At 43.3% G+C, this 19,211-nt stretch overlaps 1 long non-coding RNA gene across 2 annotated transcripts in view; it reads left to right on the forward strand.

Annotated features, from left to right (window-relative positions):
* The window catches only part of LOC110499098, a 44,229-nt gene that overhangs the window by 22,448 nt on the left and 2,570 nt on the right, over nt 1-19,211 (forward strand). Inside the window, exons 1-12 of one of the 2 annotated variants that reach the window (XR_005037958.1) lie at nt 5,200-5,410; nt 13,720-13,761; nt 13,895-14,105; nt 15,954-16,159; nt 16,254-16,350; nt 16,568-16,747; nt 16,885-16,961; nt 17,069-17,239; nt 17,554-17,654; nt 17,818-17,923; nt 18,104-18,213; nt 18,321-18,454. This is a non-coding gene — a long non-coding RNA (uncharacterized LOC110499098). Of the gene's footprint in view, nt 1-5,199; nt 5,411-13,719; nt 13,762-13,894; nt 14,106-15,953; nt 16,160-16,253; nt 16,351-16,567; nt 16,748-16,884; nt 16,962-17,068; nt 17,240-17,553; nt 17,655-17,817; nt 17,924-18,103; nt 18,214-18,320; nt 18,455-19,211 lie in introns of those variants that run through there. The other variant, XR_005037959.1, reaches the window with a different exon arrangement.

The raw sequence follows: 19,211 nt of genomic DNA on the forward strand, positions 1-19,211 counted from the left end.
AGATGTGGGTGACCAGCGTTTCAGCCTCCTCCTCGATGGGTCCACGGATGTAAGTGTTTCTAAGTACCTGGGGGTTGTGATAAGGTACTTTAGTGACACCAAGCAGACAATTGTATCAACATTTCTGGGGCTTGTTGAGTTGGAGGGAGAAGATGTCAAATCTATAGCCCGTGCTGTTGTGGCTTTCCTCGAAGTGTTGTCTTAAAAAAGAGAAACTCCTGGGGAGAGGGACTGACAATGCCTCTGTTATGACGGGATTAACAATCGGGTCCATAAAGTGCTGAAGGAGGAGTATGGCCTCAAATATCTGGTTCTTATTCGCTGTGTGCCACTCTCTGCCGCTTGCTGTAAGTCATGCTTCCAATGACACCACCCCCGTAGTGAGGAGTACTTGGTACGAGAGACTAAAACTGGTTTTCAGTGTCTCCAAAGCGCAGGGAGGCCTACAAGGCCATATATGAGACCATCAACTGTGGGAAGAAACCTTTACAGAATACCAAGGTGTGTGCCACACGTTGGCTCTCCATTGAACCTGTGGTTTTACGCATTTTGGACCAGTGGGAGGAGCTTAGGCTGCATTTTTCTGAAGTCAGTGCTGGGTGAGGTACAGTTGGCCATCAAGGCTTTTGAGGGAGAGCAAGTAGATCCTCTTAAGCTACTTGACAGCTTGGTTAGTCTGATCAAGTCTGTGAGCAGCAGCAGGGTGCTGAATCCACTGGCAAATATTGATGTACTCAAAGGGCCAATAGATGGATACATCAGTCCCAAACCGTACCTTGGTTACCTCTTTGAGTCAAAGGCAGCTGAGCTCCACCTTGCGCCTGAGGATGAAAACAATGTCCGAAAGCGGTGTGTTGCCTTCACCATCTCCCTCACTAATGAGTTGAGGGTGAGACTGCCGGACAACATCGAAGCGGTGTGTAGCCGTCACCATCTCCCTCACTAATGAGTTGAGGGTGAGACTGCCAGACAACATCGAAGCGGTGTGTAGCCTTCACCATCTCCCTCACTAATGAGTTGAGAGTGAGACTACCAGACAACATCGAAGCGGTGTGTAGCCTTCACCATCTCCCTCACTAATGAGTTGAGAGTGAGACTGCCAGACAACATCGAAGCGGTGTGTAGCCTTCACCATCTCCCTCACTAATGAGTTGAGGGTGAGACTGCCAGACAACATCGAAGCGGTGTGTAGCCTTCACCATCTCCCTCACTAATGAGTTGAGTGAGACTGCCAGACAACATCGAAGCGGTGTGTAGCCTTCACCATCTCCCTCACTAATGAGTTGAGGGTGAGACTGCCAGACAACATCGAAGCGGTGTGTAGCCTTCACCATTTCCCTCACTAATGAGTTGAGGGTGAGACTGCCAGACAACATCGAAGCGGTGTGTAGCCTTCACCATCTCCCTCACTAATGAGTTGAGAGTGAGACTGCCAGACAACATCGAAACGGTGTGTAGCCTTCACCATCTCCCTCACTAATGAGTTGAGAGTGCGACTGCCAGACAACATCGAAGCAGTGTGTAGCCTTCACCATCTCCCTCACTAATGAGTTGAGTGAGACTGCCAGACAACATCGAAGCGGTGTGTAGCCTTCACCATCTCCCTCACTAATGAGTTGAGTGAGACTGCCAGACAACATCGAAGCGGTGTGTAGCCTTCACCATCTCCCTCACTAATGAGTTGAGGGTGAGACTGCCAGACAACATCGAAGCGGTGTGTAGCCTTCACCATCTCCCTCACTAATGAGTTGAGAGTGAGACTGCCGGACAACATCGAAGCGGTGTGTTGCCTTCACCATCTCCCTCACTAATGAGTTGAGAGTGAGACTGCCGGACAACATCGAAGCGGTGTGTTGCCTTCACCATCTCCCTCACTAATGAGTTGAGGGTGAGACTGCCGGACAACATCGAAGTGGTGTGTAGCCGTCACCATCTCCCTCACTAATGAGTTGAGGGTGAGACTGCCGGACAACATCGAAGCGGTGTGTAGCCGTCACCATCTCCCTCACTAATGAGTTGAGAGTGAGACTACCAGACAACATCGAAGCGGTGTGTAGCCTTCACCATCTCCCTCACTAATGAGTTGAGAGTGAGACTGCCAGACAACATCGAAGCGGTGTGTAGCCTTCACCATCTCCCTCACTAATGAGTTGAGTGAGACTGCCAGACAACATCGAAGCGGTGTGTAGCCTTCACCATCTCCCTCACTAATGAGTTGAGGGTGAGACTGCCAGACAACATCGAAGCGGTGTGTAGCCTTCACCATTTCCCTCACTAATGAGTTGAGGGTGAGACTGCCAGACAACATCGAAGCGGTGTGTAGCCTTCACCATCTCCCTCACTAATGAGTTGAGAGTGAGACTGCCAGACAACATCGAAACGGTGTGTAGCCTTCACCATCTCCCTCACTAATGAGTTGAGAGTGCGACTGCCAGACAACATCGAAGCGGTGTGTAGCCTTCACCATCTCCCTCACTAATGAGTTGAGAGTGAGACTGCCAGACAACATCGAAGCGGTGTGTAGCCTTCACCATCTCCCTCACTAATGAGTTGAGTGAGACTGCCAGACAACATCGAAGCGGTGTGTAGCCTTCACCATCTCCCTCACTAATGAGTTGAGGGTGAGACTGCCAGATAACATCGAAGCGGTGTGTAGCCTTCACCATCTCCCTCACTAATGAGTTGAGGGTGAGACTGCCAGACAACATCGAAGCGGTGTGTAGCCTTCACCATCTCCCTCACTAATGAGTTGAGAGTGAGACTGCCAGACAACATCGAAACGGTGTGTAGCCTTCACCATCTCCCTCACTAATGAGTTGAGAGTGCGACTGCCAGACAACATCGAAGCGGTGTGTAGCCTTCACCATCTCCCTCACTAATGAGTTGAGAGTGAGACTGCCAGACAACATCGAAGCGGTGTGTAGCCTTCACCATCTCCCTCACTAATGAGTTGAGTGAGACTGCCAGACAACATCGAAGCGGTGTGTAGCCTTCACCATCTCCCTCACTAATGAGTTGAGGGTGAGACTGCCAGATAACATCGAAGCGGTGTGTAGCCTTCACCATCTCCCTCACTAATGAGTTGAGAGTGAGACTGCCGGACAACATCGAAGCGGTGTGTTGCCTTCACCATCTCCCTCACTAATGAGTTGAGAGTGAGACTGCCGGACAACATCGAAGCGGTGTGTTGCCTTCACCATCTCCCTCACTAATGAGTTGAGAGTGCGACTGCCAGACAACATCGAAGCATTGCAGTACATGTCAGTTTTCAATGTGGAGGAAACTCTAAAGCACAATAAGATCCCTGGAGGAATAGAGAAAAAGAGCCAAGCTCCTTGGCTACTCCCCTGCAGAGATAGACAAGATTGTCCAGCAATGGCGTGCCATCCAGCTTAGCAAATGAAATGAGACCAAAAACACACTGGGCTTCTGGAGTGAGATTTTGAAGTTCAGAGATGCAGCTGATATCAACCCGTTTCAAGAACTTGCCATTGCTGCTGTGTCTGTGTTGTCCTTGCCACACTCGAATGCTGAAGTCGAGAGAGTATTCAGCCAAATGAGTGTGGTAGAAATTGGATGTCCTTGCAGACCCTTAACTCCATCCTGTACATTCGATATGGACTGAAGCTGTCTGGTGAGGCTTGCTATGAGCACCAGCTGCCTGATAATGTTTTGCAGCTTTTTGGCACATCAGCTGCTTACTCATTTAAGTCAGCTCCCCCAGTTGCTGAACCTGCCATAGAGAGCCTTTAACAAAATGACGAACACCCACTCTTTCTGTGAGCCAGCACAGCCTGTGCGTGTGTGGAGGGGGATCTGGAAGAAAAAAAACTATTAACCTGAATTAGGGCCAGACTAGTTACCATAATTTTCTCACATTGCCATTGACAGTTTTCTATTTTCTCTTTTTGGTCCATTTAGATTGTATACAATTTTTTTATTTTTATGTTATGGTTAAAAATGTTCATGTTTTACTGTGACTTGTTGTAGGCTCCTAAGTGGTTGAAGGTTGAAAACCAAACCAAATTAAGAAAAATAAAATATATTTTAAAACTATGTAACTCCTCCAGAGTGTCTCTTTTGGGTCACGCTTGCCGGTCCCAAGCCCGGATAAAGGAGGAGGGTTGGAATTGTGACATAAAAAATAAAAAAAATCGACAGAAGAAAGTTCATTTGTAGTTCTAAACATATTTAGGGTGTTTTTTACTCACCTTTTGTCTCTCCCACGACGTTATTCCTCTCTCCTACAGCATCCATCACAATTACATGCACAGTTATGCAAATTAGGTGATGATGTCATTTAGCGACTTTTAGGACAGCCAATAGCTACTTTCCTTACTGAGGAGTTGGCAACACTGCTTCTTGCCCTAAAGATTCCGAGTGACAGGAAAGTACTGACGGTCTTTGTTGACCCATAGTTACTTCACACTGTCACTGCGGTTTAATCTTTGGATGAATCATACAGTACCAACAAGGTCACGAGGAATAGCACTACTAATCTCTGATTAATGCACTAGTGCCACTGGAAAAATGGCAGAAGATTTGTTCGCTCCACCACATTCTGGAAAGGAGGGGGCAGTAAGGCTGCCAGTTTGATGGCTTGATTGATGTCAAGGAGTGATAAAACCTTAGGCAAAAAGGCTGGTTGGGCCATCAAGTCACGCCAAGGTCGCCTGTCTTCCAGCGTATGCAGATAGGGCTCATAGAGAGCACGTGGAGTTAATTTACACGTTTTGCTGATGAAATAGCCAAGAGGAAAGCAATTTCCGAGAACCATTTTATGTCCGCCTCCTCCGAATGCTCAAAATAAGATTTTGTCAAAGCCTCCAATACTAGCCCGGGGGGATGCAGTAAATGGTTAGACGATATGGCTGAGGCATACACCTTCAAGGTTGAGGCAGAGCGACCTGAGTCCAATTGTTTCTGAAGGAAGCTCAGTAAAACAGGTACAGAGCAAGACCCTGGTTCCTCCGCCCTGGTAAACAGCTTCCAACAACCAGCATACATCATCTCTTTTTGTGTAATATCAATACTTTTCCCACAGGTTTTTTCAAAATGTGTTCAACAATCAAAAAGGAATTTATGAACATGATAAACATGTATTTACAAACTCTTGTTAACTCTGACTCTGCTTGCTCGTCAATACAACTGCCACCTAGTGGTCACATTGAAAATAGCCACTCTCAACCAACCCGCAGTTCTACAGGACCAAGCGTCTCATCTCTTGATTTGAGCGCAACTTCATTGGGGAAGAACTGTGTAGAATTTGGGGTAAAAACTCTCACATGTTCCGTCCAGATTCAACAACCATTTACCCTGGACAAATATGTGTCTGGAGGATTAATATTCTATAAGTTATTTAGATAACAGTTTTTGGAGAAGAACAAGGTCGGGCGGGGTGTTGTTTTCGGTGAGTAGCTAACTTTAGCTAGCACGTTAATGTCCAGTCAGTTTAGCTACCTTACAAAATCACAGTTATGAAGCTGTATATCTGTTATTCAGTTGTCACTGTTATTTTGAACTGACCCAGCCAGCTAACTACCTAGTTAGCCCCGGTGTTACGATGCTGTCCCTTGATGCAGGCAAATGGGCTCTCCATAAATAACGTTAATCAAGAATATGTTCTGTAAACTGAATTGCCAGCTGATATAGCTAGCTACTCTTATGTATTTTATATATTTAACGGCTTGTTATATATATATATATATATATATTAAAGTAGTGTCACTGCTGGTTGAAGATCAGACGTAAGTAAACAAACCAAAGAGAAACCAACGTTAGTTACAAGCTAAAGCGACTGGGTGGATAACGGGAAAAATTTATTTTATATGTTAGATTCTTCAAAGTAGCCACCCTTTGCCTTGATGACAGCTTTGCACACGCTTGGCATTCTCTCAAACAGCTTCATTTCAATTAACAGGTTTGCCTTGTTAAAAGTTCACTTGTGGAATTTCTTTCCTCCTTAATGCATTTGAGCAGTTGTGTTGTGACAAGGTAGGGGTGGTATACAGAAGATAGCCCTATTTGGCTAGAACAGCTCAAATAAGCAAAGAGAAACGACAGTCCATCATTACTTTAAGACATGAAGGTCAGTCAATACAGAAAATGTCATAAACTTTGAAAGTTTCTTCAAGTGCAGTCGCAAAAACCATCAAGTGCTATGATGAAACTGGCTCACATGAGGACTGCCACTGGAAAGGAAGAGGATAAGTTCGTCAGAGTTAACTGCACCTCTGATTGCAGCCCAAATAAATGCTTCACAGAGTTCAAGTAACAGACACATCTCAACATCAACTGTTCAGAGGAGACTGCGTGAATCAGGCCTTCAAGGTCAAATTGCTGCAAAGAATCCACTACTAAAGGACATCAATAAAAAGAAGGGACTTGCTTGGGCCAAGAAAGATGAGCATTGAACATTAGACGGGTGAAAATCTGTCCTTTTGCCTGATGAGTCCAAATTTGAGATTTTTTGGTTCCAACCACTGTGTCTTTGTGAGACGCGGAGTAGGTGAACGAATGATCTCCGAATGTGTGGTTCCCACCGTGAAGCATGGAGGAGATGGTGTGGGGGTGCTTTGTGGTGACGCTGTCTGTGATTGATTTAGAATTCAAGGCACACTCACCCAGCATGGCTACCACAGCGTTCTGCAGAGATACACCATCCCATCTGGTTTGCACTTAGTGGGACTATCATTAGGTTTTCAACAGGTCAGTGACCCAAAACACACCTCCAGGCTGTGTAAGGGATATTTGACCAAGGAGAGTGATCGAGTGCTGCATCAGATGACCTGGCCACCACAATCACCTGACCTCAACCCAATTGAGATGGTTTGGGATGAGTTGGACCACAGAGTGAAGGAAAAGCAGCCAAGTCGCAGGGCGCTCTACAGAAAAGCTCTCTAAGGGAGCTGGGCCGACTCCGGGAGGCCTATGGGTGTGGCACTGGATGCCTTCTCACTGCCCCACATGTACAGTGCCTTGCGAAAGTATTCGGCCCCCTTGAACTTTGCGACCTTTTGCCACCTTTCAGGCTTCAAACATAAAGATATAAAACTGTATTTTTTTGTGAAGAATCAACAACAAGTGGGACACAATCATGAAGTGGAACGACATTTATTGGATATTTCAAACTTTTTTAACAAATCAAAAACTGAAAAATTGGGCGTGCAAAATTATTCAGCCCCTTTACTTTCAGTGCAGCAAACTCTCTCCAGAAGTTCAGTGAGGATCTCTGAATGATCCAATGTTGAACTAAATGACTAATGATGATAAATACAATCCACCTGTGTGTAATCAAGTCTCCGTATAAATGCACCTGCACTGTGATAGTCTCAGAGGTCCGTTAAAAGCGCAGAGAGCATCATGAAGAACAAGGAACACACCAGGCAGGTCCGAGATACTGCTGTGAAGAAGTTTAAAGCCGGATTTGGATACAAAAAGATTTCCCAAGCTTTAAACATCCCAAGGAGCACTGTGCAAGCGATAATATTGAAATGGAAGGAGTATCAGACCACTACAATCATGAAGTGGAACGACATTTATTGGATATTTCAAACTTTTTTAACAAATCGAAAACTGAAAAATTGGGCGTGCAAAATTATTCAGCCCCCTTAAGTTAATACTTTGTAGCGCCACCTTTTGCTGTGATTACAGCTGTAAGTTGCTTGGGGTATGTCTCTATCAGTTTTTGTTTTGCACATCGAGAGACTGAACATTTTTCCCATTCCTCCTTGCAAAACAGCTCAAGCTCAGTGAGGTTGGATGGAGAGCATTTGTGAACAGCAGTTTTCAGTTCTTTCCACAGATTCTCGATTGGATTCAGGTCTGGACTTTGACTTGGCCATTCTAACACCTGGATATGTTTATTTTTGAACCATTCCATTGTAGATTTTGCTTTATGTTTTGGATCATTGTCTTGTTGGAAGACAAATCTCCGTCCCAGTCTCAGGTCTTTTGCAGACTCCATCAGGTTTTCTTCCAGAATGGTCCTGTATTTGGCTCCATCCATCTTCCCATCAATTTTAACCATCTTCCCTGTCCCTGCTGAAGAAAAGCAGGCCCAAACCATGATGCTGCCACCACCATGTTTGACAGTGGGGATGGTGTGTTGCTTTTACGCCAAACATAACGTTTTGCATTGTTGCCAAAAAGTTCAATTTTGGTTTCATCTGACCAGAGCACCTTCTTCCACATGTTTGGTGTGTCTCCCAGGTGGCTTGTGGCAAACTTTAAACGACACATTTTATGTATATCTTTAAGAAATGGCTTTCTTCTTGCCACTCTTCCATAAAGGCCAGATTTGTGCAATATACGACTGATTGTTGTCCTATGGACAGAGTCTCCCACCTCAGCTGTAGATCTCTGCAGTTCATCCAGAGTGATCATGGGCCTCTTGGCTGCATCTCTGATCAGTCTTCTCCTTGTATGAGCTGAAAGTTTAGAGGGACGGCCAGGTCTTGGTAGATTTGCAGTGGTCTGATACTCCTTCCATTTCAATATTATCGCTTGCACAGTGCTCCTTGGGATGTTTAAAGCTTGGGAAATCTTTTTGTATCCAAATCCGGCTTTAAACTTCTTCACAACAGTATCTCGGACCTGCCTGGTGTGTTCCTTGTTCTTCATGATGCTCTCTGCACTTTTAACGGACCTCTGAGACTATCACAGTGCAGGTGCATTTATACGGAGACTTGATTACGCACAGGTGCATTGTATTTATCATCATTAGTCATTTAGGTCAACATTGGATCATTCAGAGATCCTCACTGAACTTCTGGAGAGAGTTTGCTGCACTGAAAGTAAAGGGGGCCGAATACTTTCGCAAGGCACTGTAAGTCAAGGCCACAGGGCACACGAGCACCGGAACCATAGTTCAATAAAAATGATGAATCTAATTTATTCTACGACATGCTTTTAGTTACTCGCATTTCTTTAGAATAAAACATTTAATTTGAACTTATTGTTTATGGGATGTACTTTATTTCTCATACAGGACAGGCAGGTGGGTGAACTGGCCCAGGACCTGGCTAAATAACTAGGCCTGATGGTCCGTAAGGCCTACATAAGCCCTCAGATAAGTTTCGTTACCTCTGACTCTACCCACTCAAATATCAAAATGCCAGGACAGGTACAGTGCATTCGGAAAGTATTCAGACCCCTTGAATATTTCAACATTTTGTTACGTTACAGCCTTACTCTAAAATGTATTAAATAAAACATTTTCTTCATAAATCTGACCGTGATTGAACTCTTTGGCCTGAATGCCAAGCGTCACATCTGGAGAAAACCTGGCACCATCCCTATTCGAGGTTGACCGATTATGATTTTTCAACGGCGATACCGATTAATTGGAGGACCCCAAAAAAAAGCCGATGCCAATTTTTTATTTTTTTATTTGTAATAATGACGACAATTACAACAATACTGAATGAACACTTATTTTAACTTAATATAATACATCAATAAAATCAATTTAGCCTCAAATAATGAAAGATGTTCAATTTGGTTTAAATAATGCAAAAACAAAGTTTTGGAGAAGAAAGTAAAAGTGCAATATGTGCTATGTAAGAAAGCTAACGTTTAAGTTCCTTGCTCAGAACATGAGAACATATGAAAGCCGGTGGTTCCTTTTAACATGAGTCTTCAATATTCCCAGGTAAGAAGTTTTAGGTTGTAGTTATTATAGGAATTATAGGACTATTTCTCTCTATACCATTTGTATTTCATTAACCTTTGACTATTGGATGTTCTTAAAGGCACTTTAGTATTTCCAGTGTAACAGTATAGCTTCTGTCCCTCTCCTCGCTCCTCCCTGGGCTCGAACCTGGAACACAACGACAACAGCCACCCTCGAAGCAGAGTTACCCATGCAGAGCAAGGGGAACAACCACTCCAAGTCTCAGAGCGAGTGACGTTTGAAACGCTATTAGCTCGTACCCCGCTAACTAGCTAGCCATATCACATCGGTTACACAAGCCTAATCTCGGGAGTTAATAGGCTTGAAGTCATAAACAGCGCAATGCTTGACGCACAACGAAGAGCTGCTGGCAAAACGGACGAAAGTGCTGTTTAAATGAATGCTTACGAGCCTGCTGCTGCCTACCACCGCTCAGTCAGACTGCTCTATCAAATCATAGACTTAGTTATAACATAATAACACACAGAAATACGAGCCTTATGTCATTAATATGGTAGAATATGGAAACTATCATCTCGAAAACAAGACGTTTATTCTTTCAGTGAAATACGGAACCGTTCCGTATTTTATCTAAGGGGTGGCATCCATTAGTCTAAATATTCCTGTTACATTGCACAACCTTCACTGTTATGTCATAATTACGTAAAATTCTGGAAAATTAGGCGGCCCAAACTGTTGCATATACACTGACCTCTGCGTGCAATGAACGCAAGAGAAGTGACACAATTTCAGCTGGTTAATATTGCCTGCTAATCTGGATTTCTTTTAGCCAAATATGCAGGTTTAAAAATATATACTTCTGTGTATTGATTTTAAGAAAGGCATTGATGTTCATGGTTATGTACACATTAGAGCAACGATACGCACCGTATTGATTGTATGCAATGCAGGACACTCTAGATAAACTAGTAATATCATCAACCATGTGTAGTTAACTAGTGATTATGATTGATTGATTGTTTTTTATAAGATAAGTTTAATGCTAGCTAGCAACTTACCTTGGCTTACTGCATTCGCGTAACAGGCAGTCTCCTCGTGGAGTGCAATGAGAGGCAGGTGGTTAGAGCGTTGGACTAGTTAACTGTAAGGTTGCAAGATTGAATCCCCTGAGCTGACAAGGTGAACATTTGTCGTTCTGCCCCTTAACGAGGCAGTTAACCCACCGTTTAGGCCGTCGTTGAAAATAAGAATGTGTTCTTAACTGACTTGCCTAGTTAAATAAAGATGAAATGGTGTAAAAAAATGTTTTTAATCTGACAAATCGGTGTCCAAAAATACAGATTTCCGATTGTTATGAAAACTTGACATCGGCCCTAATTAATCGGCCATTCTGATTAATCGGTCGACCTCTAATCCCTATGGTGTTTTTCAGCGGCAGGGACTGGGAGACTAGTCAGGAACGAGGGAAAGAAGAACGTAATGAAGTACAGAGATCCTTGATGAAAACCTGTTCCAGAGCGCACAGGACCTCAGACTAGGCCGAAGGTTCACCTTCCAACAGGACAACAACCCTAAGCACACAGCCAAGACAATGCAGGAGTGGCTTTGGGACAAGTCTCTGAATGTCCTTGAGTGGCCCAGCCAGAGCCGGGACTTGAACCCGATCTAACATCTCTGGAGAGACCAGAAAATATATGTGTTGCAAAGCTCCCATTCAACCTGACAGAGTTTGAGAGGATCTGGAGTGAAGAATGGGAGAAACTCCCCAAATACAGGTGTGCCAAGGTTTTAGCTTCATACCCAAGAAGACTTGAGCCTGTAATCGCTGCTAAAGGTGCTTCAACTAAGTACTGAGTAAAGGGTCTGAATACTTACGTAAATGTGATGTTTTTTTGCAGAAATGTTTAAAAACATATATTTTTACTTCGTCATTATGGGGTGTTGTGTGTAGATTGATGAGGGTGAAATAACAATTTAATCCACTTTAGAATAAGGCTGTAACGTAACAAAATGTGGATAAAGTCAAGGGGTCTGAATACTTTCCGAATACACTGTATTCCAGAGATGGTTTGGTATGGTTTAGAAACTTTGGAATCGAGCTCGAGTTGACAGTGTAGCCCTGTTAGCGCCTGGACTTGTTGAAATATCTTCACGCCTAGAAGAACCTCCATGCTTCCGTCAACTGTCAATATTTATTGAGAAAGTATTAGGAATTACTGGGCAGTTTGGGGAAAAAACGAATCCAGTCCGAATCGTCCTCTGGAATAACGGACATTCTGGGGTAATTATTACATAACCAACATTCTCAAATAATACTTGTCCCATGTGAATAGGGCTTAGCCTAAATGTCTAAGAAAATTGAGGAGAGGGCAAACCACAACTTATTTAGGTCTATAATCAATAGCGTAACTGTTAAATGTGCCTGGCTTTATAAATCATCCATATATATCTACAGAAATAAGACAGATCCTGCTTCTGTTGCCTGTTTGACTGTTTGTTTAATAGCCTACTGTTTTCCGTGAGCAACAAGCCTCATGGAACGGTAAAATGTCATATAAAACAATTTCACAGATTTGGCTGTTTTTAGTCTTTTCCATGCTGTAATTAAGCCTTTATTTTTTTTCTTCGCTACAACAGACTGGTGTTGCTTAGAATTGATTTAATGTTGTTTGCACTGTTCCAAACAGGCAGAAAAATAATATTGTAATCTAACAGCACCTGTTTGTTACACATAATATGCATGCAGTTCTCGCTCCTCTTTTTCTTGATCTCGTTGTTGTTATTATTATGATCATTATAATAAACAATGCCGTTATCATTAGGAGTTGTATAGCAGCCTTGTATAACCACCATCGAGCAGTAGGCCTACGAGCCTGTTTTGTTTAGTCTTAATACCTCAACTTACTTATGCTTATATTTCAATATATAGGCTACTGTATCAATCATTCATTCGTTCCTGCCATCACACAGCATACAAGGCATTCATGCTTCGAAATGAAATCAAGCATTTTTGCCTTAAAATTAGATAAATGGAGCTTTGAATAATTAACCTAAACAATAAATCAACTACAATTCACAAATACATTCAACTGTTTTTTAGTCTGGTGTAATAAAGGCTTTATAAATATTCTTCTGTTACACATTTAGTGTTTACACTATTCCAAATGGTCAAAAAAAATAATAATTGTAGTCTATCAGCATCTGTTTGGCACACACAAAACTCACGCAACACTTGCTCCTATACCCTCCTTTTTCTGGATCTCCAGTAGTTTCCACAACTGTCAAATGTCTTCCACAGATCTGACTTCCACTTTTTCCTCCGGAGCAACCAGTAAACATTTTGTTTTTCACGTCCTCCGCATCCATTTTTCTGTCGACATTACTGTGTTCGGAGTTTATAACCAATTTATTGATGTGATTATGATCGGCTATAGGTTAGGCCCTGTTGGTCGCATGCAATGCTTACATGATTCACGTAAAGAGTGCAAGGGTTGAGGCAATGTGGAATGTTTTTCTTAAACAAATTAGGGATTTCGGGAACAACTTTTCCGTCAGAAACAAGTAAACTAAATGGCTCAAATAATGTTGCAGGGACAGCGCAATAAACACTTGACTGACGTTTTGGATCTATCATCATGTCACCAGAATAAGAGCCTCAATATTTATTGGAAAGGAGCATCAAGGGCACTTTCACCACCCTGTGAAGTTCATCATAATTTATTTAATCTGTAGCCTAACTGCATGGTTTCCCGAGTCGTAGTGGGATGACCACACCATATCATTGCGTGACTTTAAGTTTAATCCTATATTTTGGTTATTATATCAATATTTTTGCATAAAAGCGTTTCCACTGCCATTTCACTTTCATTTTACCGACACAAAAAGATCACGAATGAACAAAAGATCTTTCTTCATTTATAACATTTTACCAAAACATCCTGTTTCCATCACAGCTCTCTTGATTTTTATTTATACGGTATGACTTTACTCGCATGAAAACTGGGTGGAAATGTGGTTATTGGCATTTTCTTATTAGGGGTGAATGGTTAATGTTTTGATTAACCAAGCCTTGTCTCTTATTTTAGATGTCCTCCAATGGGCAGAATCTTTGACTGACATTGCATCAGGTATGTCAGTTCACCATAAAAACATAACATTTAACTTTAAAAATGTATTTGACATTGTCATTAGCGTGTCTCTCAAATTCCCTTCTCTCCATGGCTCGATCTCATCTTCCTCTTTGTTCTTTATCCCTCCCAGTTGATCTATCCAACGCCCAGTGTATCCCCGCCCCTCTGGCCACACCCATCCCTGTTAGCGATGACCCCTCGAGCCCAGTAGCCCCAGTACAGGCCTGCCCCGCATGCCCTACTCTGTCCCCGTGTCGGAGCACATGGAGGAGTGCAGCGTGATCCCCGACGATCTGGACAGCCTGCTGGGGGATGACTGCATCTCCGAGAAAGTCAGCGAGGTGAGAGGGTCGCTACTAAGGTCACGTCAAGGAAGGATGCTGACCATGCTGTACCGTCCCTCTGTTGACCAGTAGACATTTGATGAGAGAGAGGAGGTACAGACATTCGTCAGTAGAATATAGGAACATTTAAGGAAGTATTTCCGGGAGTTGCATGAGGTGGTGTAAAGTACTTAAGTAAAAAATACTTTGAAGTAAGTTGTTTTTTTACTTACTTTATTCCTAAAGAAAATAATGTACTTTTTACTCCATACATTTTCCCTGACACCCAAAAGTATTTGTTACATTTTGACAGGAAAATGCTCCAATTCACCCCCTTTCAAGAAAACATCCCTGGTCATCCCTTCTGCCTCTGATCTGGCGCACTCACTAAACACAAATGCTTATTTTGTAAATTAATGTTGAAGTGTGCCCCTGGCTATCCGTAAATAAATAAAAAACACAAGAAAATATGCCGTCTAGTTTGCATAATATAAGGAATTAGAAATTAACTTTTACTTTTGACACTTAAGTATATTTTAGCAATTGCATTTACTTTTGATACTTAAGTATATTTTAAACCAAATACTTCTAGACTTTTACTCAAGTAGTATTTTAATGAGTGACTTTTACTTGAATCATTTTCTATTAAGGTATCTACTTTTACTCAAGTATGACATTTGCATACTTTTTCCACTACTGCCTGACGGGTTGCACATTTTAGTAGTTTAACTTCCACCACTGAAGTACCTTACATGGAGCACAGAGCTATGCATTTCTGGTCTAGAAGGAGATCTAGAATAATACAGTGCCTTGCGAAAGTATTCGGCCCCCTTGAACTTTGCGACCTTTTGCCACATTTCAGGCTTCAAACATAAAGATATAAAACTGTATTTTTTTTGTGAAGAATCAACAACAAGTGGGACACAATCATGAAGTGGAATGACATTTATTGGATATTTCAAACTTTTTTAACAAATCAAAAACTGAAAAATTGGGCTTTGTGGGATATGGACGGCGGCTCACCGCTGTAAGAGGGACCTGCTGCTGTCTCGCTTCAAGAACAAAGAAGACCCCACGCCACCAAAATAACTTCCTGGGGGCCTTTGTGTTTTGCAAAGGTACGTACAGTACTGGCCTCAAAAGTTTTAGAACACCTACTCATTGCAGGATTTTTCTTTATTTTTACTATTTTCTACATTGTAGAATAATAGTGAAGACATCAAAACTATGAAATAACACACATGGAATCATGTAGTAACCGAAAAAGTGTTAAACAAATCAAAATATATTTTCTATAGCCACCCTTTCTATAGCCATCCTTTGCCTTGATGACAGTTTTGCACACTCTTGGCATTCTCTCAACCAGCTTCACCTGGAATGCTTTTCCAACAGACTTGAAGGAGTTCCCACATGCTGAGCACTTGTTGGCTGCTTCACTCTGCCGTCCAACTCATTACAAACCATCTCAATTGGTTTGTGTTGAGGTCGGGTGATTGTGGAGACCAGGTCATCTGATGCAGCACTCCATCACTCTCCTTCTTGGTCAAATAGCCCTTACACAGCCTGGAGGTGTGTTTTTGGTCATTGTTCTGTTGAAAAACAAATGATAGTCCCACTAAACGCAAACCAGATGGGATGGCGTACGCTGCAGAATGCTGTGGTAGCCATGCTGGTGAAGTGTGCCTTGAATTCTAAATAAATCAGAGACAGTGTCACCAGCACATGCATGTTCTCTTACTCAAATAAGCACCGAAGTGCTGGCAGTAGTTTTAATGTTGCTTAAACAGAATTTTCCATCAGTGATAGTAAATATTATGTACTCTCTACCTCATACCTCTTTCCTGCTCCTCCTCTGTCTCCCTGAAGAGGTCCAGGAGCGCCAGGAATGCCAGTATGGGGAGAACTGCACGTTTGCCTACTGCCAGGAGGAAATATACCTGTGGACCCAGGAGAGGAAGGGGGCTCTGAGAAGGGAGCTGCTGTTTGACCCACTGGGCAGCACCGAGAGACGGGCACTCAGCGTCACACTCCTGCTGCAGCAGCACATGGGCATGTTCATGTTCCTCTGTGAGGTAGGGTGTGATGCACATAGACCTCCACATGGTGAACTTTGCAGTATTCTGTATGTACACACACACTCCGTTTCGCTCTCTCTCCCTCTGCAAGACTGTTTTGACAGTAAGCCTCCCATCATCAGCAAGTGCAGCAAAGAGAACTTGGCTGTCTGCTCAAACCTCACTGCCCGGCATCCCTTTGATGATAAGTGAGTCTCCTAGACCTTTCTGTACGTTTCCGTCATCCTCTCTCTGTCCTTCATTGTATCAGATCCAAATAAGCACTTTGTCTTGGTATAATGGATTCTAAATCCAATTTCCCTCAGACAATATTCAAGTCAGCTATTTGCACCCTGTCCCCTTCTGCCCTCTCCTTCTCTCTCCTCCTCCATCTCTTCCCCCTCTATCTCATCCCTGTTTTCTCAGGTGCCTAGTGCATGTGGTGTGTTCTGCCAACGTGCGCCACAGTAAGGTGCGCCCGCTGCACCCCCTCTGCCAGTTTGACATGTCGCCACGAGGTGCGTTACGGCTGCCAGCGCGAGGACAGCTGCTCCTTTGCCCACTCCGTCATAGAACTCAAGTGCTAGGTGCTGCAGCAGGACACCGGTACAGAAGTACTCATGTGTTTGCAAGCATGGCTGCACACACAGACACACTCTATCAAGGATTCCAGCAAAATAACCAAAGTTCACGCTATCATCTGTTACTTTGTGTGTCTTTATTAACTTCCCTCTCTCTCCCAGGTATCACCCATGAAGAGATGGTACAGAAGTCCAAGAGGCTCTGGTACAGGCTAGAGCAAAATGCTCAGAAACAGAAGGTGAGCATGAGATGGGCACGATGTCCTTGTCTCCTAATACAATACACCATTTGCGTTATTGTTTTTAAGGGCCTGATTTACAAGATCTCTCTCACTCATGCTCTCAGCCTGTGCACGTCACACACCAGAGCTGTGGTGGGGGGGAATAGGGGGAGTGGGAGACAACCTCAGGGGTGGAGGGGATGGCAGGGGGTTAAACCTGAAGATGAAGTTTGTCTGTGGCCAGAGTGATGGACAGGTCCACGAACCAGACAAGGCCCTCAAGTACTGCACGACAGGTGAGAGACCATATCAAACTGAGATCTGCACTCATGGTAAGTGCTGAAGTTCTCGTGTCAATATGAGGCTGCAGGGGCTACCATCTGTTTCATGACCAGGCCTGAACTGATAATTCATAGGATAAAAGGAATGTTAAAGGAATAGGCCCATTAAAGGATTAACTCTATAGAAATGCAAAATACCTTGTTCTGAATGGTCAATTTCACTAACTTTATGATTGTAGTCCATAGTCATGTTCTTTTCTTTCTCTTTCTCCCGCCCATCTCTCATCTCTCTTCCTCATCTCTGTCTTCCCCTTTCCCCCTTTCTCCAGCTGGACTAAGGAGCGTTGGGTATTGCTGGTAAAGTCTTTGGAGAAGAAGAAGTGGGTCGTTGTGCGGCCTCTTCTCCCGTGCATACCCACAGCAGTATGACGTAAGTCCCTCCCCCTTCTCTATCCCTCCATCACTCACTCTTTTCGCCCTTCCCCTCTCTCATACACAGTCACACCCACATAAGTATGAACTGAGTCACCCCTCTCTACTAATTTTCTCCATCCCTCCCTCCCCTCGGGGTCTGTTTTAATCTCTCCAATCAGGCAGTCATTTCCAGCAGACCTCTCACATGCTGAATACAGCTGATGTTGTTTACAGCTCTCCTCTTCTCGTCTTTACACCTATAGGCAGCTTGGCCTTTGTTCCACGGTAGGTTAGCTATTTGTCGTGCTACTACTTGTGAAGGAAAGGGGTTTCTGTAAAGAAGGGCCAGTATGTCAGCATCCGTTTCAATTGTGTTTTGACATCCGATTATAAGGATTGTCAAATAAAATCACAGGAAAGTATACAATCAGGACAGACAGTGTAATAATAAAGCAGTCTCCCTAGATGTGTGTCCATGTGATGAAGCAGAAGAAGTGCCACTGACATCGGGAACTGTTCCTTTGCCCACATTCTGGAAGAAAGGGACGTCTGGACGTACATGAAGAACAACAGCTGTAAGATTCTGTCTTTCTGTTGCTTTTCCTCTTTTTGCGTGTGTCATGGCCAAACAAATACAGTGTATTTGTTTGCAACGCTAATCCCTGTCCCCTCCAGTCCACAGTGAGGGACATGCAGCAGATGTTTGACATGTGGCTCAGGCTGACCAGTCAGAATAGACTCAATGATGCAAGCCTTATGGCCTCGCCTCTGGAGGAGAAATGGGTTTCCCTGACAACAGATTCCACTGAGTCATTGGTGAGTGGCTTAAGTCATAGGGGCGGTGGGGTACTAAGGTAACATGGAACTGTTTTAAGATGGTCAGTAGCTATTTGATTTGTAATTTTACGACCCCTTTAGGGATCCCCCAAAAATAAAAATACAGGATTTGATAAAATATAGAATTTGGCCTTTTCTACTATAGCCCATATAAACACGTTGAGTAACAGGTTCATAAATGGTAAAAAAAGACACAGTTCAAAACCTTATGATTTATTTTTTTGACTATGTCCTATATCTAGGAGATATGAGAAAGCTCAGGAAATATTAAAGTTTTTCTGAACACATTTGATCCCTTATTTTTGTTGGCACAACTACCTTCTTTCTTCCATTCCTTTTTGTATGGGTTACCTTCAGACGACACTTGTGAGAGTCTCCCCTTTCCATAGAGTGGAATAATAGTTTGTTGGCCAAACCGTTCGGACGCTACATAGGTTTTTGTGAGATTCCTCATGGTCTGACAAACAAGGCTACAGCTCGGCCATCTTCTGCAGATGCAGAAGGCCGACATAGGTGGATACAGTGGATTGAGACGCAGCCCTGCAAAAAACCTGATAGCTCTAGCTTGAACTAATGGATTTTGATCGGGATTTTTTATGTTACTTAGATTTGATTCACGGCTGTGTCAGTAGACTCCTTAAGGATTAAAAACAAGTGGTATATTTTTTTATACTAGCCTTTTCTGATGTTGGATATGGAGAAACTCATTTTGTGAGTGTCAGTCTGGGCAGAAGGA

Source organism: Oncorhynchus mykiss, chromosome 20 (genome assembly GCF_013265735.2).
Source record: "Oncorhynchus mykiss isolate Arlee chromosome 20, USDA_OmykA_1.1, whole genome shotgun sequence".
NCBI lineage: Eukaryota > Metazoa > Chordata > Actinopteri > Salmoniformes > Salmonidae > Oncorhynchus > Oncorhynchus mykiss.